We start from the raw sequence: 19,946 nt of genomic DNA, 5'->3' as shown, positions 1-19,946 counted from the left end.
CAGTTCCAGAACAATCAGGAACTTGCTGAAACCAATTAAGGCAGACAGGCTAATTAGGATACCAGGAGCCAGTTAAGAAGCTGCTAGAATCAATTAAGACAGGTAGGCTAATCAGGGCACCAATTAAGACAGGTAGGCTAATCAGGGCACCTAATCAGGCTAAAAAGGACCTCATTTCAGTCAGTGGGGGGTGCACAAGGAGCTGAGAGTGAGAGGGTGTGCTGCTGGAGGACTGAGGAGTACATACGCTATCTGGCATCAGGAGGAAGGTCCTGTCGTGAGGATACAGAAGGTGTTGGGAGCAGGCGATGGGAAAGTAGTCCAGGGAGTTGTAGCTATCACACAGCTGTTACACAAAACACTGTGGACAGCTGTGATCCACAGGGCCCTGGGCTGGAACCCGAAGTAGAGGGCAGGCCTGGGTTCCTCCCATTCCCCTTCCCCCTATTGGATATAAGAGGAGTTTACCTGGACTGTGGGTCCCACCAGAGGGGAAGGTCCCTGGCCTGTTCCCTGACCCACTAGGTGGACCAGCAGAGACTGTGGGGATTGTTCTCCTCCCTTTCCCCATGCTGGCCAGCGATGAGGTTAGCTGAGTGAACGGCAGGTTGAGCCACTAGCAAAAGTGGCCAAACTGAGGGCTGCCATGAATCTCTGAGGTGAGCAAATCTGCCAATAAGCGCAGGACCCACCAAGGCAGAGGAGGAACTTTTTCACACCATTTAGAGTCCATTTCCATTATATGAATTTTCCTGCTCTATAAATAACTGAGTAGGGACACCTGCTTCTCGGTGACACTACAGAAACTTCTATTTTCTTTTATTTTCATCCCATTTACAATGGATGAGAATGAAACAGAATAAAACAATAGCACTTCCCTGTTGCCAAGATGATGTGTATTCTTCTATTGCAACCTTAGTGTGATTAGCCAACACCTGATATACTTGAATGAAAAACCTACTCTCCTCCTGAATTAAACACTCTCTAGAGGAATTCATCTTTCATTGCCTTTAGCGTGGTGGTGCAGTTTCATGTATACAGCAGATTCTCTTTCTGGGACTACCAATAAAAAAAAAATCACTATTAAGTTGCTACTTAAAGTGCTAAGTATGCACAGTGGCTGACTGTGTTTTAAAACTTTTTTTTTAAAGCAGATTGATGCTACTAAAGGGCCCAGTGCTGAACATCTTGGATACCAAAGTCGTTTACCTACAAAAGTGTTAAGCAGAGTAGCTGTGGTGGATTCTTCCTTACCTTCTCAATAGTAACTTAGAGGAACAAGCTTCATGGATGAGAGCATAAGGCTCCATGCTGTGGGATTTCTGATGGGCCTGCCAACAAGAGACCATTGCAACAGTAACAATGAGGAGTCTGGTGGCACCTTAAAGACTAACAGATTTATTTGGGCATAAGCTTTCATGGGTAAAAAACCTACTTCTTTAGATGCCCACAAAAGCTTATGCCCAAATAAATCTTTTAGTCTTTAAGGTGCCACCAGACTCCTCTTTGATCTTGTGGATACACACTTACACGGCTACCTCTCTGATACATTGCAACAGTGACTTGTGAGGTGGACAGAAGGCAATCCAATAGTGACTGTCTCTGTACAGTCTTATCTCCCAATCAGTTGTATTAGACTTCAGCCTTTCATCGCTATGCTTTTCTGTTTTGCCTTGGTATTCACTCTCATTTACTGTAAAATATATGAATTTAAAAGAAAAAAAGCAAAGGCCTTTGAACAGAGACCCCAAAAAGAGACATTTTTGCTACTCTAAGTGCAAACTAGATGAAAGAAGAAACTTTAAGCTGCTTAGTTCCACAGAGCTGTATTATCCAGAAACAGAACCCAAGAGGAACGTAAGCAAAACATAGAAGTGGGGGACTACATAAGGTAGTCTGCTCTGTTGCTCAATGGGAAAAAAATGACACCACCTGGTAGGAGCCCTTCCCATCATTCTCTTCTCTTCCTCCTCCCTGCTACCCTCTCTTTCTTTCACATCTCTGTCTGGTTCTGAAATAGCCTTCCTTGCTTCCAACTCAGCAGCCCGCCCTCCTTGAATGGATCCCCTTCTGACTCCTGACTTCATTCCCTCTAGTATTTCCTCCATGAGGCTCACCTGAATGCTGAAGTAACTCCTCTTCTAAAAATAGTCCTCCCTCAATTTCTTTCCTCTTCAAGTTTGACTTGTATTCCATTTGGCCCCAACACCACAAGTACCTAGAATCCTCATGCTGTCTTCACTCCTCCAGCTTTAGTTCCATCATACATCACTTAAGTCTTACTTTCCACTCCTTCCCTCCATTAAATCTCTCACTAAGGTCACTAACATTACTATTGACTAATCAAATGGGGGTATCCACCATTCCATTCTGCTCTACCAATTGCTGCCACCCCCATTCTCCCTAATCTTGTCACACTCTACTTTTCTGGTTCTCCACATTTGATACTGACAGAACGCTAGCTGTGAGTTATCTCATGCTTCCTCCACTTCTACTCCCCACATACTGGTCCTACTGTAATAAGAGTTACAGGAAAGCCAATAGCATAACACAAAATAATCCCCAAGTTTCCTGCATTCACAGCAGCCAAATCACATTCAATTCTTTAAGTGCTTTTTCCTCTCTCCATTTGATTTATCATGCCATTAATCCCCCCCCCCCATTATCCCACTCCATTCTCTACTTCTGCTACTTATGCAAATATCATCAACTCTTCCTGGGTAGGAGCCAATCTTATTTTCCATCTATGAAGGTTATATATAGAATTAATTGACCCAAGCAGAAACTTTTAGACTTAACAAGTTTGCTTTTCCACTCAATCATGTATCATAGGAAGCTGCCTTCAAACAATCCTGCAAAATGAGGTCACCTCTGACCTTGGCTGGGCCTTCAATTCAAATTACATGCAAAATTAAACGTGCAACTAACCCCCCACCTCCCAAACCAAGCTTAAAACTAATCAGAATACATTCAGTCAACACATTCCACATTTGCACTGGACATTCTGATACTTGGCCTGATTTCCTGCTTAAATTCGAGTGAGGAAAAAAAGCTAATTGCCTCCAAACCAACTTGCTGCATCTTCACCCATTACATGAAAAGTCACAAACCAGCATCTCCATCTCCACTGTAAATCAAATAGTTTTACTCGTTCCCCTCATTCATTAATTACAATGTAGTAAATGTCAAAGCTGTAATCTTCAAAATGTTGTGGTACAAAGATCTTGGTTATGGCACTTCTGTGATACAACATTGTTTCAGGTGTCCACGATCTAGACTGAAACTACTGAATTAGTAGTTAGACACACTTACTGAGTAATAAGAGGAAAGCAGCTGTGTATCAAATATAAAAATGAGCTGTTTCAATTAGCACTTATTTTGTCATTACTAGTTATACAAAGAATTTTCAAATAATGATTTTGAACTGGGACTGCATAATGAATATGTTTATTTTTAATGGTTTCTTTAGCATTTTTAAATCCATTTGATGCATGTTTTGCAGCATGCAAACACTTTCTTCTCAGGTTCAGAGTTGAGTAAGCAATGTTTTAAGATAAAAGGAAAAGATTCTGACCTCCTTTGCACGTTGGCATTCACAGTAGCTTTGGTGCATGACTCACATCATGGATCAGACACTTGTTTAATTTACTCTGCTTTCTCAAGATACTAAGGGTCAAATAATGCTATTGATCCATGCCATGAATTCCCATTAATGATGTCCTGCAATATACACAGAGTGAAGCAGAGGAAAATGCACAGGCAATAGAGCAAAGACAGTGAGCCCTGTGGATCCTGAAAGGAATCTGGTCTCTACTTTTAAACATGGGGCTACTGCTGTGGGATGAGGTCACATCATGCATCCGATGAAGTGAGCTATAGCTCACGAAAGCTTATGCTCAAATAAATTTGTTAGTCTCTAAGGTGCCACAAGTACTCCTTTTCTTATCATGTGGAGTGATATCAGTGAATAATCCTACTCATTGTCAGAATATTAACAGCTGTGTTCAAAGCAGGAACAAATTCAAAGTATTTGGAGTAACAAAACTGTACATTTGACCAAACATTGGAGCACTGATTACATTCACAAAGTTTAGAGAAATTCCCCCCCAGGAAAGTAACAAGCAGAAATGACCTTTTGCCATTTCCAACTTTATTGGAAGCATAGCTTGTGTTCTAAAAATATCTTTATGTAGTGAAAACATAAAATATCTTTTTATCCCTACCTAACTTCATAAATTGAAAGCTGACCTAAATTCACTGGGTTTTGCTTGATGTGCCTTTCTCTAACCTATTATTTTACTTTACACACTTCACTCTGCTATTGTACATTGGAGCCAAGGTATTTTCAAAGATTACATACCTAACTGTAGACTGACTTTTTTTCGAAAGGTTGCATCTTAAGAGAATTGTAAACTGCATATTAGAACTTAAGTGTCCCAAACAAATGAGTCATAATTTAAACAAGAATAAAAGCAATGGACTTCTATATACCACAGCTGATCAAATGCTATAAGAATGTGTTCCCTATTTAAGGCACGTCTTCACTGGCAACGTTAAGCACTGCCATGGCAGCGCTTTAACGTGGCTTGTGTAATCGCGGCTCTTAAAAAACAAAAACAACAAACAAAAAAACCAACCTCCAAAGGGGAATAGCTACCAGCATGGTTCCCAGCACTGGTGCACTGTCTACGCTGCCACTTTACAGCATTGAAATTTGCAGCGCTCCTGAGGGGGGTGTTTTTTCACACCCTGAGCAAGAAAGTTGCAGCGCTGTAAGTGCCAGTGTAGACAGGCTCTAAGTATGTTCAGGAAAGGGATAACATGTTGTGACATTCTATACATTGGGGGAGCATCCTGTAACCCCTATATTCCTCATTTATATAGAGTTGTGATATTTCATATAAAGCAGGCCATGTGAGGTATTGGGGAAAGATTATGATCTGCTGAAAGTCATTTTTCTATCTAAATATGTATATCATTCATGCATATGAAGTTATAAGAATTGTGTTGTATGGTTGTCAATAAAACATGCTGTGGGTTTGGGAGGTGCCCAGATACTAGCTCTCCAGAGACAACAACAAGGGCGGTAACCAACACCCGGATGGGTGCTGAACAGAAATCACCAGCCATTGTCCAGCAAGGGAGCTACGATGCAATGACTCACCTGCATAAGGCCACACCAGGAGAATTGCTCAACCTTGCCTGGGGACTTGGCAATGTCCACCAGACATGCCTGGACTTGTGTTCTACAAGCACATGGACTAAGGGTATAAAAACAGAACACAGCGGCCCCATGTTGGGCCTTTCTCCTGTCTTCACCTATGCTGCAAGCAACAAAGACACTCAGAAGACTGAAGATACCAACAGAGGAGACTGGCCCAGGTTTAAGGAAAAACCTGTACATTAAGGACTGCAATATCCAGTGGGGTGAGAAAAAACTGCTTACGCTAGATGTTGCCCAATCTAATAGGGTTGAGAGTTTAGACTGTGTGCTTATTTTCTTTTGGTAACTAACTGATTTTTTTGCCTCTTTTGTAGTCAAACTTCTTTTGCTGCTTATCTTTACTTGTGAGTTTGCCTGGAGTGTATGGTAAATCTGCTCGGGTTTGCAAAGGCTGATGTAGATGCTTTCCATTGATGAAGTGGTAATAAACCAGTGTCATGATCTGTGTGGAAAGGAAAAAAACACTACAGTACAAGTACAGTAGTGCTCAAAGGTTGAAGTGGTCCAGACAGACAGTGCTGCAACAAATGCACTATTGCTCTCAAAAACTCATTTTATCTGAAGTTTCACGCCCCTCATATATTAAAATTGAATAGAGTATCTGGAGCTATCAAGGCAGGTAGCAGTGCCTGCTCCTAATAAGGTAAGATATAGTCTATGACAGACACATGGAAGAAAAATGGTCCAAAGCTGAACCTTCAGCATGGTATGTTCACCTGCATGTAAGTATTTGATCATGTAATATGAACATAGTATGACGCATGCCAGCTGCCCACTCCTATCTCTGCCCAGAAAGGGAAATGGGCAAGAATTGAAGGGAGGACTTTAATCATAGAATCACCTCCTCCCTTTCCAAGTCTCACAACCACATTGTACAATGACATAAATGCATCCGATGAAGTGAGCTGTAGCTCACGAAAGCTTATGCTCTAATAAATTTGTTAGTCTCTAAGGTGCCACGGGTACTCCTTTTCTTTTTGCGAACCACATTGTAGAGACTATTTCTGTTTGTAATTTACTGGAGTACAGATGACAGCTCTTTATTCTTTCCTACTGGAAAGGATATGGAAATACCTGCTGATGTGCATATCAAGACTGATTTTCTCACTTGTTCTATGAACAAGTCTATTTAAACTCCACCCATCCTGTCATCCTTCACCTCAATCTTTGTGCACAAAATTAAAGAAGATTGGTAAAGGAACTGCTTCATGTTAATTCTGAGGAAACAAGATGTGCCAAAGAATTTGGCAGACATTCAGTTTCTCATTGGCCTGCGATCACCACAGGAATTTTAATACCCACACCACTAATTTGGCTGACCCAATCCTCAACAGTAGCCTTCTGTATAAGAATTGTTCAAATAGTAATTAATTTGACCTTTTATTAGAATAACCTATCACAAAGCAGTAGTATTTAATAGCTTTAGAAGACTACCTTGCTTCAAATTTCAGCGGCATCTGCATTTCCCCCACCACTAAACTATTGCTAGAAATCCTGCAGTATGTTAAATACCAGATAATTGTTCATCACCTTCAGAAAATGGCCAAGAGTTTCAGAAGTGAGTAGTGATTTTGGGTGCCCTACCTGAGATGCATTAAAGGGGACTGATTTTTGAAAAGTGATCAGTACTTTCTGAAAATCAGAGCCCTTTGTGATATCTCAGGATTGGCACCTAAAAATTGAAGCACCCCCAAAAAAATCACAAGGTCATTTTGAAGATTTTGGGCATGTTCTCATGCGTCTCGTGAATGGGAACGAGAGGTAAGAAATGTAGATCTTAAGTCAGAACTAGAGCCATTAGTAAGAGATGTGAAAATACTTATGGGCCCTCTCCCCTCTTGCAGAATGGGGGAGGAAGAAAAAAAAGAGTGCTCTAGAAAAACAGTAGAGATGGAAGGCACATGGAAAAGCTAGAGATAAAATTTTTAAACTATCTGTGACTTGAGAACATGTCAAAAAAGTCAAGATCTACTCCTGTAGATCTTGGGCCTCTGGGCAGACATGTAGTCTCCCCCACCCCTCCACCATGTACTACTTAGAGCTCTTCCTCCCTGAACGCTCACTCACAAGTCATGCTGTCACTGATTAATCTACCACAGCTGCCTAATAACTCCCCACATTAAGGATGCTTCAGAACTAGCAGAATTCACTCCCTCTGAAGTTTCCACTTCCTCCGCACTTGATGGATTTCCAGGCCATGTAGCTTGGCTGCTGACTGCCCCTCTAGCCCCAGCACATCACAGATACCATCTGCAGTGTTCACATGGGCGACATCTGCAAGTTGGAGAGGAAAGGAAGCATTCCACTTTGGTTCTGACGCTCCTTTTCCCAACATTTAGGGCTCTTTGAATGCCTTTTTCCTGAACCTCTTTCAACCGAATATAGGGTCCTATACAATTCGGAGGAGGAGTAACTCTAGTTGTGTGACTGGAGCATGAGACTGCTAGCAACCTTTCATGCTAGCCTTATTACTAACTGCTAGTCCTCAGGATCAAGGCAGGTGTTTTATGACCAGAAGTGGTATTGGTGGTCTAACCCTGCAGCTGAATACCTTTGTCTGAGTCACAAAATGTAGCTTCATTATCTTCATTCTCCATCTATCTATCCTCTTCCAGAACAGAAAATGTATGCTATCTGGGAGGTTCAATATCAGAGGTCTATTTCTGGCTGAGTTAGTGGCATTAGACAGAACAGTCTGTTCCATCTTCTAGTATTGCTACAGAAGGCACAAGTCAGGAGTATCAGATTATGGTAATTTACAATACAGGAAAAAAATTACTCTGTTGTTGCTGAGCTGTAGGCTCACCTGGATTTTCACACAGGCCCTAACCACTTTAATCCTTTTCCAGAAAATCCAAGTTTACACTGACCTGCGTAAACATACATTACAATTCAGATGTCTGTATTCCGATTTTTAAACCAACATTCTAGGAGATGTGGGGTTATATGGATCTGGGAATTATTGACAGGATAGAAAACCTTTCACTTCAGGATGGACAGCCTTAATCCAGCCTAGTTCAATACTTAGAGTAGAATTATTTTTATTTGTAGCCTCCTAAGTGACCAAAGTAATGATTTGGTGGGTCTTAGATCTAGACCTCTGTGTATAGATGTTCATACTGCAAAAACCATCATCACAATTGTTGCCAAATGCCTCCTTGTTGGCACACTCAGTACAAAGATCTAGGATATGGAGACTAATCTGTTTCCTCACACTTCATGCCTAGAAGTGGTCTTTCCAAGTAAGGATAGAAACATGTTAAGTAGGCCAGTATAGAACTTTCCAGGTCTCTTGCTTGTGTTCTACTACTCTGATATAAGTGGAAAGAGTCGGACAATATACACACATAGTAGCTTCTTATCCAATTCACCCCCTTCCTAATGTTTGCCTTAAATCAGCTGTCTTAGACTTAAGCAACAAATCCTTGAGGCAATACTACATTTAGCAGTTTAACAAATGCCTTAGCTAGTTATCCCAGACCTTCTTCCTGCACAACTTCTGTTCCTTTCTCTTCCCCTAGGGGGAGACACTCACCTTAATTTACCCTAGCTCAAAGAAACTCAGACAGCCAAAGCAGGTTGGTTAAGTAAGCAGGGTAGCTATGAACCTCTATACATAGCACTCAGGTAGGATTTTCAAGAGCAACATTCAATGAGACTCATGGTCCTAAGTCAATTAGCCTATCTGCTTATCCCCTGTGATTTTTTTTTATTGAATTTCAGTCTCCAAAGCTGAAATTCCAGCACTTCCCAAAGAACTAGACTCATGGAGAAAATACCTAGGATTAAAAAAAATTAACAAATTTTATAATTTAATGTAAATAAATAAGTATTGAAAGAAAAATATTGCTTGGAGAGCAGTCAATTATCCCTTCCACAGGGGTGCTAAACTCATGTACAGAGCCTGCCATGGCTCAACTACAATTGATAATGATCTCAGTTCACTCAAGTTCCCAGAAAGATTATCTGCAACCTGCCAATTAAATTGGGGAAGGTTATGTCTACAAAAAGAAATATGGCTCCGATATCCTGAGCTACATCAATAATAATTTTTAAACCTTTTCACTACCTGACAGTTACCCCACTGAGTTGAAACCTCTCTGTACATCTTAGAGATTGACAAGAGGTATTGCAGCCTTCAATGAAAGTGTAATGAGACCTTTTCAAACTCCTCAGCAGGACATGTTTGACATTCTCACTACAGAAAGCAAGAAGTAAAATACTGCAAAGGAAAAATATTAGTAAATAAAAATAAAGGAACTGAACTAAAATGGTAACTGTTTGTACCAGATTCAAGAAAGACACAATTCAGGTCATAGAAAGGCACAATTAAATGTCATATACCTCACCAGGGGAGCTCAATACTCCAAAGTGTCATGAAAGAGATTAAAAAATACTGGGGTAATTTGGTCTAGATGTCCACAGTATTTCTCTAAATCACATTCAACAAAAAGTTTAAAGCAAATTGTTTTCTTAACTATACAAAACATCAAAAATCTTCCTTATGTTTGCCCCTTACCACTAGATGCAGTGAAAAGTTTACACTTGATACCAATGAACTTGCTAATTATCACGGTTTTTAATCTCCCTTTGCTGAGCAGGGACACTAAAGAGATTATGATAGCTGAACTACTGCATTAACTGTCCTCTGCCAGCATCCTTCAAAATCTGGCTGCAGAACAGGATACTATACATAGGGGCCTACTGGCAAACCCCCCTCTCAGCTGTCAACAGAAAACAAGACACAGCTTGATACCTATACTGCCACCAGTATGCAATTATTCATCTTTATGTCTCCTTCATGGATGAAGAGCTGCTGGCTCAAACTCAAATCCAAGGGAAACAAAAGTAGAGGGTGTTTGAAAAAGACCTAGGATACACTCGGGCACTTGCCATTACTCCAATATCACCAGTTACGGAGTTATGACCTCTAATGGTCAAGGTAGCATGAAACCCCAGACGTCCTGCTGCTTCATCCCTACTCCTGGGCACAGATTCCCATAGTCACAAAGACTGTCTTCTACAGCCTCCAGATGGCCAGGAGGCCTCACCACTTGCCAATATGATCCAGACCTTATTAGTCACTGTCAGGTTGGTCTAGTGCAGCTTGCTATTAAGGAATGAATAAAGCACCACACAAGCTGCAACTTGTGCAGCACCCAAGGAGGCCATCTCAAGCAACAAAGCCCAATGAGAAGACACCAACCTTGGTCCCCACTGACTCTCTTGTTTACTTCCAGGTGGAATTTTATATCCTGCCTGTAATTTACATGTTCCCAAATAGGTTAGATCCCAGATACCTCTGAGAACATCTATAACCCAACAAGAGAGTTGCACTCCATAGGGATGGAAAAGCACAGGCTTAGAATGTCAGAGATCCTTTCAGAAGGATGATCCCAGCTGTGGAATTCCTTATTAGAGACCACAACAGCTCTATTTTCAGACCAAAATGCAAGATATCTGTGATGCAGTTTGCTCACCACAGGTGATGCCTCCTTGTGGTTGCTCTAGGGATCAGCTCTCAGCTGGTCTGACGTCCTCTTTCATCTGTTATTCAAGCTGCAATCCCTCTCTCTCGTCACAACTCCAAGTGCTCCCTCTTCATGACTCAGTCCTCTGGCCAGGTCCTTATGTAGTCCCCCACTTCCAGATTAAGGAAGTCTCTCCAGACCAGCTGTCTTGTTGGCATCTCCAACACTCCTGTGCCACTTCCCTGTGGCTGGTAGGGGAGCCCAGACCTGGTCTCTACACTAGGTTCTAGCACAAGGACCCTATAACAATTAGCCAAGGTCTGCACAGTCTCGCCCCTTGATGCAGTTTCCCTAGGCTTCTTCCTACCTAGCCCTCTCAGGCATCCTTTCTGCATAACTCCTCTGGGATTGGCCCTTATTCCAGGGCTAGCTCTCCCTCTTGGGCTTTTTCCTCTCCCTCTCACCAACCCACTCACTCAGCCTACCCCCTTCTTCCAGAAACTTCTTGACTTTATAAATTCAACCTACTCAGGCCCACCTGGGCAATTAGTCCTGGCTCTTCCTCCAGTTGCCGCCCGGCACCCTACTTGACCCCTCAGGCCCACATTAATCTCTTCAGGGCCTATGTAGGGTACACATCTCATCACAGTTCCCTCCCCCATCACTAACACTTCCTTTGGAAGTAACATCTTTCCCTGATTGGTTTCTGACAGGAATAGTAGTCAACAGTAAGAAAGAAAGACAGGAATTAAAATAAAGGAAATGTGAAAAAAGATCAAATGTGGCTAACTTGAATGCTAAATTGTGCAGGATAGTTAAATGCTGCAGTTACAGAAGCCTTAGAAATAGCAGAGATCAGACAGATGAATGAGCGAAACCCTTGCTTATACCCCTGATGAAACATGGTAGTTTGTTTCCAGCTACTGAGTTCCTCCTACATAGCTTACTTACGTTCAGGCAAGATACTTGAACACAAAGGGTAATGAGATCCAATCACATTCTTAGGGCAACTCATCCTTTAATCCTTGGGGTGCAAGCAAGCCTGAAGCTTGACTGAGAAAGCTTTGAATAGGTCTGTTCTTCCTGCCTGCCAGCTGCAGGTTATTGTTTCCCGAACTAACAGCACTGCCTGCTCCCAATCCACAAGGCAGAGTTACATAATTCCCCTAGAAGCTACCTTACCTTCAGACTGTTTTTACCTGTTCTGCATTGAGGTCATTGGGCCATACCCTCTCATCATACTCATTTCACAGAGCTTGTACTAGGTACATGAATAAATGTACTGGGACCCTGCAATAGATTTTGTTCTAACATTTCAATGTGAAAAAGCCTGAATATTTGTTAACAATATTTTTGTAGGATCATCCTTACGTATTCCCCTTCCTCCATAGGAGGTGGTGCCCCCTTTAACAAACTTGCACCTGTTACTGTCTCAAGTGCTCAGGGTTTATTATACCGTCATATCAAATTATATTAAGTGGTAGTATCTCCTGATTCATTTGAACAAACTGACTCATTAATTTCTGCTTGGCAATAGAGCTGATCAAACTAACCCAGTCTTGTTAAATAGCCTACTCAGAAAGGCCAGTTTTAATTTATTTATTTTTAATAAAAAGCTCTAGATGTGGCTTACAATCAGATTACTCAACTCATATGAATTATTCAGACCTAACAGGATTATCTTTCAACAACAGATCAGTTTAATAGCTTCTGAAATATACCAGCCATGCTGCATCATTGTAATATGCAAGTAGATGACAACTTCACCAGAATAGTGAAATCCAGGACAGATTGTCAGATGAGTACGGCAATCCAAAAGTTCACTCAATTTTGGGCTAAGACTTGGGTAACGAATCCTACAAGAGCCAACAGATCCTTCAAGTGCTAATCACATTTAGCTGTGAATGCATTTGGCATTTTTAAGTGCTCACTGAAAACTTATAAATGTACCTACTATGGATTGTTCAAAAACTGTTCACTGACTTATCCTGGAAACCATTACACCATGATGCTATTTCTGCTCCTTGATTGGAAGAATGAAACTTAGCAGGATGATGTACTCTTAGCTTAGTAGACTATCAGGATTCACAGACATTTGTAAACAGTAAGCAAACATCCTAATGACTAGATGTACAACTCTACCAATAGCAACAAGTCAAATCAAAGCTCAAATAGAAAAGCTCAAATTTTCAGAAGTGTTTCTGCTTTATTCAACTAGTTCTGAAGTCCAGTTTTGCCATGTAATTCATATACTGCAGCTACATGTGATAATACTTAACATTTTTATATCACTTCAGACAATAATCCTCACTACATCTTTACGGTACCAAGTTTAGCTATCCCCTTTTACAGACAGGATATACTGAAGAACAGAAGTTATGACCTGCCCATGACCACTGTAAATCAGCATCAGAGGCAAAACTAAAAATCTAAGTGTTCCCTGTTATGTCCTTAGACCAGACCTCTCCTGGACACTTCAGATTACAAAAAAAGAAGTATAAATCTATTTTTTAATCCAAAATTGTGTCATGTAAGTGATATGTTTGAAATGTGCAACTTACTGTGGTTGAAAAATTCCTGCCTCCAGTTCATGCAAAAGTCATTTGATAACAGGAAATAATTCTGTTTTCTCTGGGTTACATTAAATCCCCAACTAGCTCACTGAGAGATATGTAATTGTTTAATCAGAATCTGTGATATTACCTATTCCTCTGTAAGATCTAAAAGAAGAATGCAGATAGTATTTGCTTCTTGCTTTCTCCACATTTTTCAAAGTCTGCTTACTACATGTTTTGTGTTTCTTACACTACATGCCACAAAATAGGTGCAGGTATGAAATTTGAACACAATATTCCTTTACAAAGACTGATTCAGTTAGATACGCTCCAAGAATGTTTGTACTGTATTTGTGTGACAGACTGTAATCTTATGTTCACCATTTTTAGAAGACTATGATAAATTTTGTACAAAGTATGCCTCATGAGGTATTGTTTGAAAACTCATAATCTACTGAACATTATTGTCCTGGTAAATTGTGTGTAGCAGTACTGTACGTAAAGTTATAAGTTTTTACTGTCTGGCATTGTTGAGACATGCTCCAAGTTTAGAAAAGCAGCCCAAATCACTTCCCCCAAAGACAAAAGGTTAGCCAGCACCTCAGCCAGGTGTCAACATAATCAAGTGGACTACTACCAGGGTGAGCAGACATTCTTTGGCAGGAAGAAGGGTGTGAGTGAGAAATTTACATCTTGGCAGACAGACTTGCTGCCTGAACCACAGCTGGAGATGATTCTCAAAGCAGAGAAATGCTATAAGAAGGAAGAACAGAGAACACAAATCATTTCCATCCTCTCACGGCATCAACAATGTTTGAAAGACAAAGAAAGCATCATTGAACTGGAGGATGGGTCCTGGCTGGAAAGCTTTCAGCCAATAAGACTGCTGTAAACATATGGCGAAATAAATCTTTGCTTTGAATTCTTTTAGCTTGATAAGTTAGGTATTAGTTTGTGTTTTACCTTTTATTTCTTTGTAGCCAATTCTGATCTTTATGCCTCATTACTTGTAATCACTTAAAATCGATCTTTCTGTACTTAATAAACTTGTTTTATCTAAACCAGAGTGTTTGGATTGCAGTGTTTGAAACTTCCATTCAAGATAACAAGGTTTGTGCATATCATTTTCTATTAATGAAATGATGGACTTTCTATGAGTTTGTACTGCACAGAAGGAAACAGCTGGGCAGTATAATATGCACATTTCTGGGGGACAAAACTTGGACTGGGAAGTTGTTTGTGTCACTCTGAAATATTATTCAGAAGTGGCTGACTAGAAGCACTCACATAATTCAGCTGCAAGTGATTTTGTATGCTGAAGGCAGTGTGTAAACAGACCAGGAGTGGTTGTTTTCACAGCAAAGCAGTGTAAAAGATACCCCAATTGAAGAGTTGACGGGACACAGCTATTTGTCAGTCCACACTGTGCCCTGGGGAATGTCACAATTTGCGTTGCAGTTTATATAACTATGGACACCATTTTCTCCAGAGAATCTGAACTATATGCTTCCCTATTTTCTTTGGGTCCATACAACCACATTTCTGCATGCAAATAAACAGCATAAAACATCTTTTCACATAAGCACCATGCAAGCCATTAAAGTATGTCTTCCATAGACATTAATTGACCAACTCAGAATGTTCTGAATTTCAACTTTGGGATGCTTGTGTTCATCACCCCAGCCAAAGTTGTACATATCTGTTGAAGATTACAGACACATCTGTCCATGGATTAAACTTTACTAATGGGGTGGGGGAAAAACTAGAAAATATTAGAAATGCAAATCAACAATATGTCAATAGACAATATAAGATGTAGGTATGATAAATGCTACTGTATAACAAATAGATTATGATGTTAGAAATAACTAGTAGCAAACTATTATACCTATGTATCATGTAACAGCTTTTAGCATCAATCAGATGCAGCAACTAGAGGACGGTAAGATAAGAGATCATTTTTGTCATTTGAGCACATCTGACTTTACATTCAGTGAAAAGCGGGGCATGCACCCATTTGAGACAAGAGGTACACACACTAGCAGAATTAAAATAGATTTTTATAATAAGGAGTCTGAAGTGTTAGATTTCAGGGCATAAACCATCCATCAACTGCCTGGGATAAGGAAGGAGCTTCCCTTATTAGCATGTTATTTCCTAGTTGTTCACTACAGGGTTCCTTGCTCTTATCCCTGAAGCAGCTGGTACACAATACTGTTAGAGACAGTATATTGGGCTAGAGAGATCCAATATGGAAACTCTTAGGTTCCTAAGGAAAGCAGTCTAGAATAACTATTAGGAATGCTTCAGCTCCCTGGAATACTCTGTATAAGCCTAGTTTTATTTTCATTCATTCCATCAAACCGCTTAGAAGGTTCCTTCTGGCACATGCAAAATAATTTGCTAAAAGTAATTTTCTTTCACATGAAAATAAAACAAGGCTACCTGGTAGTCTAGAAACAACACAGTGCACTGCTGCCTCAGAAATCTATATTTGGCCTTGACTGAGGCAAGCTCTACACTACAAACTTACATCAATATAACTACATCACTCAGGGGTCTGAAAAATCCACATCCCTGAGCGACACAGTTATTCAGAGCTAATGCCTGATGTAGACAACACTAGGTCGACATAGCTACTACCTCTCGCAGAAGTGGATTAACTATGGGGATGGGAGAAGCCCTTCTCTTGGCATAGCAGCATCTCCTCTGAAGCGCTGCAGTGGCATCGGTGCAGCTGCACTGATGCAGCGTTTTAAGTGAAGACCCGCCCCCAGCCACATCTGGCTTACACTGGGTATGTTGTTCAGGAGAGCTCTACTCAGTCTCTCTTGGGCAGAGGGGTTGGTCTAGAAGTGTGGGGATTCTGAGAGTTCAAAGAAGTGGGGGTTAATCAAATAATTCCCCAAAGAAAGAACTGCATCAAAGAAACAGACCGTTGAACAAATTTATTCTACCTGATTTATATTTAAACCATCAACAGTAGCTTTCCAGCAACAACCTCATATTAAGTGATCTGATGCCTGATCTCATTGTTCAGGTATTGGACAGCACTATATGAACTACAATACTTTTCTTCCCTCAGCTGGCAGTTACAAGAAGAGAGATACCAGGCTCTCTCCGTGCTTTATTTTATGGTTATTCCAGAGGTTTGACTGGACAGAGATTGCAAGGGGATATTCAGGATTGGAGAACTAATCCTAATTTCCTTTATGATGATGTGTCAAATCCAAGTAACCACAGTCCAGAGGACATATTAAAGTACCTATCTGTCTAGAGCTCTATTTTTGAGAAAGTAGCTAATTTTAGTCTTGAGAAATATGATTTATCTTATTACTTTCACTTAGCTTCCCACCTTTACTATGTGGGCTTTACTGTAAAGATGCCAGGTTACTGTATCATGCTGAAAGAGGCAAAAATATGACTCACTGGTGTCTGGGCAAACCTTGGTGTCTTTTTAAGATGCTACATTTGGTGGCACTAGACATGGTAACTGTGATGGGTTGGATCACAGAAAACCGCCTGGGAACTGCCAACTGTTGTGCTGAGATTACCTCTGAGCCCATTTTCCCTGGCACCTTGGGACTTTAGTGCCCTGCCTGGTTTGAGCCAGACACACTAGCCTTCTACAAACACAGACCCAGGTCTGAACAACATCCCCCAAAAGCTGCAGGCTTAACTGAAAACAGTTTAAGAAGTCTCCAACATTCACATGCCCAGCTCCCAGTGGGATCCAAACCCCAAATAAATCTGTTTTACCCTGTATAAAGCTTATAAAGGGTAAACTCATAAATTGTTTGCCCTCCATAATACTGATAGAGAGATATGCACAGCTGTTTGTCACCTCCCAGGTATTAATACGTATTCTGGGTTAATTAATAAGTAAAAAGTGATTTTATTACATACAAAAAGTAGGATTTAAGTGATTCCAAATAATAGACACAACAAAGTGAATTACCAAGCAAAATAAAATAAAACATGCAAGTCTAAGCCTAATACAGTAAGAAAGTGATTACAGATGAAATCTCACCCTCAGAGATGTTCCAATAAGCTTCTTTTCAGACTAGCTTCCTTCTAGTCTGTATCCAGAAACCCCTCACACCCCCTGTAGTTACTGTCCTTTGTTCCAGTTTTTTTCCTGTATCCTTTAGAGGTGGAGAGGCTATCTCTTGAGCCAGCTGAAGACAAAATGGAGGGATCTCCCAGGGGCTTACATAGACTTTCTTTTGTGGATGGAGACCCCCTCCTCTCTCTATATAGAATTGAGCTGCAAGATGGAGTTTAGGAGTTACATGGGCAAGTCACATGTCCATGCATGACTCAGATCCTTACAAGCCAGGCCATATTCCCAGGAAAGCTCAGATGTGTAATGGCATCTCAAAGTTCATTGTTAGCTTAAGTGTTTCTTGATTGAGCTCTTACTGAGAATAGTCTTTTCTCAGGGAACTGACCAACTGCTTCACTGAGGCTACTTAAAATTAAACAAGTATATAACCAATATTCATAACTTTGAATACAAAGATGATACATGCATACAAATAGGATGAATATATCCAGTAGATCATAACCTTTTCAGAGATATGTTACTTAGCATATCTAGCATAAAAAACCTTCCAGTTATGTTATATTTAAACTCATAAGCATATTTCTATAAAGCATTATGGGGTGCAATGTCACAGTAACTCCTATGCAAAGTGAGACACTGTGTGCTCAAGTATTCAGCTTAATCTTTGGACCATGTTATTTCATACAAGACCAGAGGTACAAATCCGAGACCCACTTAAAAGATCCGAAAGTGCTATTATCTTTTCTTTATGCATTGTATATCAGGTGCATATAATTTTCTGCAGTTCTGGAAGCCTTAGGTAAATTTTTGATATGCCTTCATTAAAGAATCAACACCTTTAACTAATGGAGACATGATCCCAGTCCTATAGTCTTTATTTAGACAAAAGTCAAGGGAAAACTTCCATTGTCTTCAATGACAGGTAAAAGAGCCCTTAATAAGTACCGAAGAATCTTAGAGAACCAAGGTGGGAAAGGTAATATCTGTTATTGGACCAATGTTTGTTGGTGAAAGAGACAAGTTTTTGAGCTACACTGAGACCTGAAGAAGGAGCTCAGTGTAGCTGGAAAGTTTGTCCCTTTCACCAAGAAAAGTTGGTTCAGTAAAAGATATTACTGAACCTACCATGCTTCTCTAGTATCCTAGGACCAACATGGCTATAACAACTGAATACTGAATACTGAAGGATTTGTCACAAAGTGTTCTTACACAGAGCACGTATGAGTTTCTCCTCATTTATCAAGGGATTCAAACTCAATAACTTATTTCCCTTGGTGTCACAATTTAATTTAAAAATCATAAATGTTGCTCTCTAGATATAAAACATTTGCCACACAGCTTGCAAGGAACATTAAAACTGAAGTTATGTCCCGATATTTTCTTTTTGTTTGACCTTATTGAATGAAAGTTGTAAATAGAATTTATTATTTAATTGATTTTGTTTCCTGAAATCTGTATGTTTACACTAATTAAAAATAAAGAATGTGATCAGTCCTATACACTGAATCTTGTCCATAACTGTTCCTGCTGGGTTTAAATGGGCTCTAGGTGTGTCATGTTATAAACAAGTTTTCTGGGAATCATCATTGAACATAAAGCTATGATCATATCATTATGGGATTTTGCTCATCTATTCTAAAACTGAATGCTTCAAGACTAACTTTACATTTCATAGTTTTAATTATGCCAGCCCTCTGAAGAATCAGAATAGTTGGTAAAATACTATGAATATGGGATTTATAGCAAATTGCTATATTTGAGCATGTCAATTTTTACAGTTTTCAAGGTTTCACAATTCATACAATTTAACAAGATAAAAATGAATATTACCTGTCTTTAGAGTGTGCATGTGTCTGATGGTTTTTTCCCATGTATTTTGCATAGAGTACAACTATCTCAGATGGTAGCATCAGAAAAAAAAGGGAAGGCAATAAAATTGATATTGATTTTCTTTTAATTATGCCTGCCAGTATTGATGAATGTCTAGAATAATTGACATTGCCCACATTTAAATGTTGATAGCATGTTTACTTTTCAAAACCTAATTTCACCAATTATTTCATCATTTGTGATAAATAATATGACCCCCTGTTTTGTTATGTCCTTAGTTTACTCAGTAGCACTGTGTTCAGGGCCCAAGAAACAGCTGTTGTTGACAACTGAAATATTTTCTCCTAAGATTTCATAAGCCATGTGACTTTATACTCACTCTCCTTCCTGACTAATTCTAGAATTCTAAAATCCTTTATAGAAAATCACTACACAGTAGAAAATTATATCCCTGCTATGGAATAATCCAAGTAACAGCAAGGTAGTAATTTTTTATTACATTCTATGAGTTTAGAGTAATTTCTGTAGGACCCCAACACATTTCAACAGCTGAGATTTTTAAAGGGGCCTAAGGCATTTAAGTGTCTAACACCCCAGGGTGTTGAGTGCCTAAGTGACACCAGAACTTTTGGTTTTAAGTGACTTATGTGCTTTTGAAAATTCTGTTCAAGGTACTTAATTCTCTTTGGCTCCTTTAAAAATTCCAACCTTGTTTGGGGAATAACAGTCTTCTAGTTAATTATACCTTGGGAAAACAGTGGTTAAATTAGGGGGAATACTTTCTGAAACTCAAAAGATGA

Source organism: Dermochelys coriacea, chromosome 10, assembly GCF_009764565.3.
Source record: "Dermochelys coriacea isolate rDerCor1 chromosome 10, rDerCor1.pri.v4, whole genome shotgun sequence".
NCBI lineage: Eukaryota > Metazoa > Chordata > Testudines > Dermochelyidae > Dermochelys > Dermochelys coriacea.
The sequence above is the reverse complement of the archived record's forward strand: the minus strand, read 5'-3'. Positions refer to the sequence as shown.